This window comes from Euprymna scolopes, chromosome 23, assembly GCF_053919585.1.
Source record: "Euprymna scolopes isolate OS-2025 chromosome 23, ASM5391958v1, whole genome shotgun sequence".
Classification (NCBI taxonomy): domain Eukaryota; kingdom Metazoa; phylum Mollusca; class Cephalopoda; order Sepiida; family Sepiolidae; genus Euprymna; species Euprymna scolopes.
Genome location: NC_136504.1, coordinates 64310052 through 64315043, shown reverse-complemented (window position 1 = coordinate 64315043; position 4992 = coordinate 64310052). Strand labels below are relative to the sequence as shown.

Genomic DNA, 4992 nt, shown 5'->3' with positions numbered 1-4992 from the left:
TGTAGAAGAGAATGTATGAATGTTTTTAAGAAAGGTGTATTAAAAAATGGAGAATAAATTCAAACAAGGCCGATAGCAATTAGTCACCTACTCTCGTGTAATGAATGAATGCGTGAATATAGGACTGACGTGAAATTCTTAAAGATAAACTAAAATGACCGAAAAATGGGCTGGAATGACTTAAATAAGTAAAAAGTAAATGATTTAGAATGACTTTAATAAACTTAAGTATGAATTGAATGACCTTAAGAATGACTTGAATGCTTAACAAATAACTGGAATCCTTCAAAAACAACTTGAATGATCTGGCGAATAACTTGAATGGCTTTGAGACTTACTGGTTGTAAAATGGGTGATCATTTTACATTAAATAAATACAGAAAAGTGATCCCCCACTTTATATCACAATAAGTACAGCAGGTAGTAAGAACAGATACTACACTTTGATCTTGGCCAAAAGGTCAAGAAAAGCGGTATTTATTTGCTCCCCCACCGAGAAAATTAGGCGCAAGGCCGATTTTTTATGTGAGGAGTGAAGGCGAAATGGGGACCAACTCCTCGAGGAGTAGGGGGAGCTGGATAGTGACAATTGGTATGAAGGGTTGCCCCTACATTGACCAAGGTTTTATATGTGAGGTTGCCCCCTCATATGGTCTTTGCTTGCAGTATCTGCCAGAACGGAACTACACTTTGATCTTGGCCAAAAGGGTCAAGAAAAGCGGTATTTATTTGCTCCCCCACCGAACAAATTAGGCGCAAGGCCGATTTTTTATGTGAGGAGTGAAGGCGAAATGGAGACCATCTCCCCGGGGAGTAGGGGAGCTGAATAATGACAATTAGTATGAAGGGTTGCCCCAACATTGACCAAGGTCTTATATGTGGAGTTGCCCCCACATATGGTCTTTGCTTGCAGTATCTGCCGGAACAGATACTGCACTTTGATCTACGCGTGTGAGCTAAGTTGAACGACTTTATTACAACTGAAAATGCTCAACGATTAGAAACAAGTTTCTTAAAGGGGCTGACATTATTATTTGCTATAATAATTATTTAATGCCTACAAACTCTGGTGTTTCATCCTTTCGGGAATATTCTGTTCTACTAAAATTATATATATATATATATATATATATATATATATATATATATATATATATATATAATTTTGGTTTAATGTAGAATTGGGACCTCTAATTTTAGTAGAACAGAATATTATTTAAAAGGATGACTGTGTTAAATACCACTGTTCATTTTCTTTAGTTACATCAGTAGTGCAAATAAGGATTGGTGTTATTTGTGTCACTTTCGGTTAGACAAAAAGACCAACAAAACAATCCTAACAAAAAGAAAATAAAAATTAAAAAAATTCCATTATCATATTGTAACTCCTGTAAGAGTTGCGACAATGATAAAGTTATTTTAGATTTAATTATTTAATCTGGTGACAGGTTTATATACATTTGATATTTAATTGTACGCACGAGGAGAGATTACAAAATATATTCATTGCGTATAAATCAATTAGTCACATGAGCAGAAGCCCAATTGTCTTGAAACGAAATAATGAATGAATAGAAAGGAAAGAAAATTTTTATTGTAGTTTATCTAAAAAAAAATTGTCACCACTTATCAAGGCCAAAAGTCATGTGAGGATAAAGGTTGATGAGATGGAATGATTCTCAGTTGGAAGATAAAGAACCTCATGAAAAATTGAGGACTATTAATGATGTGAACTAGCAGATGTGTGGGTATTTATGAAGGCTGATAACAATGCAGAAAAACGAGAATGGCGAAAGAAAATATCAACAAAATGAAACAATTGAAGACAACGTTTCTGAATTTTGGAGATGAGGATTTATTTGTATTATTTGGATTCATCTTGAGTGTGATTTTCACAATGTTTCAGTCGATTTAACCTCCGATCTTCTTCAGCTGTATCTTGTCAATCTGGGAAATGTCTCTGTTGAAATTCCCTAGTAAAATAAATAAAGGAGTTCGTTCAAAATTCCGTCCGAATTCTCGAGTTCAACAAAATACACCTGAAGAAGGTTGGAGATTAGATGGACCAAAAAGTTGTGAAAATGACACCCAAGATGAGAAGAGTAGTCCAAAGAATGCAAATAATACGACTCAAAGTATTTGGGTTACGAACTTTCAGAAAATTTATTTACTTTTCAAAAACTCTTTCACATATTAAATAAATGTGAAAATTAAAAATAATGCTGCTAAATATTAATAAGAATATTCGAGATGGTATAACGTTTTTGATAGTTTCGGGAGTCAACATTTTGTTCTCAAAAAGGGATGCAGAAGTGGAGCTGTCAAATTGAAAGAAAAATAAGGGTAGTTGTTTTTCTGAGGGAAGGACAAATTTGATTACTTGTGGACATAGTTTACTACAGGAACTTGTTTGAATCTGGCCATGCTATAAATTGCATGAAAACAATCCCGCAGTAATATTTCTGCAGATGGAAAGTCCCCGCAAATAATTTTTTGTGCAAATTTTAACTGAAACTAGTACATGAAGGAAGAAAGGAATGTATTTTTTTTCTTTTTTTTTTTTTTGCAGAAAGGATATAAAGTTTGACTCCAGCTCTTAGGATCCAAGAATATCCGATTCACTGTCTGTTGATTTTTCAAGGATTAAAATTTTGACTCAGACCTCTTCAGAATCTCTGACTACAAAGTTGGACAGCAAGATGTTCATATTACATTTAAATTTCTGCATGTTCGTACAATCAAGGAAACAGGGAGCAGGGAGAGAATTTAAAATGGAAGTGATCTGAAGAAAGAAGCTATCAGAGTAGAAAACCTCCTGCCATCTAAGAACATGTACCAGAGAAGAGGTGGGATTTTGCTGCTCGGGTAGAAAGGATGTATCTACATTGAAGCAGTACAGGTACAGCAAGTTCCTCAGAACAGATTATCTTAAAGTACTTGTAAAACAAACACAAGGATGCAACACTGTGGCGATGTGACAGAGGCTGAAGCTTGGTAGACTGTGCAGAACCTCTTAGGTTAGAAATTCTCTTTTAAACCCTGTTAAAGAGAGAGAAAGTAATAGTTGGTGCGCCAGAATAGATATGGCAACGTGGTGGATTTATAGAGATGAATTGCTTCCAGGTATGAGAAGTTTTCTAGTCCAGCATGAAGCCCAGCTAAATTAGTATGCCTTAGTTGCCTTACTATAAGATCGACTATTGTGACTTTGGGATATTTAGTTTAAAGCGTGTGCTCATATCTATATATGTAATATCGACAGCAGATAAAAACAACAGTATTTTATGATCTGCATATCAGTAGATTATCTTATTTCTTTAAAGTTCTTTGTAGAAAATCTGTTTGATTAAGTTGACTTTTTATCGTGAAACTTATTTCCTTATCTTGTACTTTTTTCTCTCTGCATAAATCAATTTGTGCTATTGATAGTTTTACACACCAGGTTTGCTGAGCAACACTCGCAAGGCTGTCTATAAAAATATATCATAATTTACTTTTCTGCTCGTATTCATTTGTGAAGATCATGTGAGATAGACACACGTAATAAATCTTACTTGCTTACAAGACTTGCCAACGTATCTGACATATCTTGCAAAAGAATGTTGTGGATTACAACTAACAAGAACTTCATCAATCTTTGCAACAATATTTTCTTCTTTCTTGTTGATTTGAGATTTCTCTCCACAATACTAGTGCAATAGTTTGGATATTTTATTTGGTCTGGTTTGGTATATCAATTTTATAAATCCTTAATTTGGTTTAGTTTGGTTCAACAGTTTCGGTACTTGGTCTGGTTTGGGCTAGTTCAATAGTTTGGATACTTGATTTAGTTTAGTTTGGTTTGGTCCGATCTGGTTCAATAGTTTGGATATTTCGTTTGATCTACTTCACCCGTTTGGATAGTTGGTTTGATTTGGTTTAGTAAAATAGTTTAGTTACTTGGTTTGATTTGATCCAGTGCAATACTTGGTTTGGTTTGTTCTAGTCCAATAATTGAAATACTTGGATTGATTTAGTGCAGTAGTTTGAATGCTTGATTTGGTTTGATCTAGTTCAATAGCTTAGATACTTGTATTGGTTTTTTTCGGTCTAGTGCAATCGTTGGAGTACTTTATTAGTTTGATTTAGTTGTTTTATGACATACCAACCTTTTTTTAGGTTATTAATACTGAAGCATGAGACAAACGATCTTTAATCAAATCCACACCCGTTTCTGTAATCACATTAATAACACAATAATTGCAAATAAAGTTCAGCCTATATCTTACTTGCCCACCAAATTTCAATGTTGAATGTCCAACAGTCTTTCTTTTATTGCTGTTCAATGATATGCTTCAAATATACACCTTTGCTTTGATCAACACTGATCAATAACTAAAATTTTGGAGGCTAATGAAGACGTGTTGTATGGGATGATCAGATAACTCCCCGAACGTTAGAATAGCTTTAGTGATCGTTTCAACATTAGAAATTTGATTCTGAAAGAGCTTCACATTCACCGGACTTTAATTCCTGAGATATTTATCTGTGAAGTTAGCTCAAAGATAATGACTATCATCACAGCAGAAATTAAAGCAATGTTAAGAGAGAAGTGTGTCAGAGGCAGTGACATGCAGAGATATGATGATACCAGAGCGTTGCCCAGAACCAACTCCTTGATTGTGTTGCTAGACGGCTCAAATATAAGTCCTAGTTCTGACAAATATGAAATAGAGAGATAGTTTGAAAATTATTAGATGCAATTTGGATGCCCTGGTCTATTACCGCATCGGCTACACTCTCTGCACACAACTGGTTAGAAGTATTGCATGGCACCATGTATGTACCAAACTGTTTGCACACTCACTAATTGTTATTATCTGGTTTATTGTGCTCGTCATGAAATCTTCCGGTCCATAACGATCAATCAGAAAGTTGGATTGTCTTCTAGATTATGGCTAGTGATTTATGAGTAAAATTGAATGGTAGATTCAACACCGGTGTCAAGGTAAA

The 4992-nt window shown here is 34.6% G+C and overlaps 1 pseudogene; it reads right to left on the bottom strand.

Annotated features, from left to right (window-relative positions):
* Positions 1-347: 347 nt before the first annotated feature.
* Positions 348-475, bottom strand: LOC145246340 (U2 spliceosomal RNA; annotated as a pseudogene).
* Positions 476-4992: the final 4517 nt, after the last annotated feature.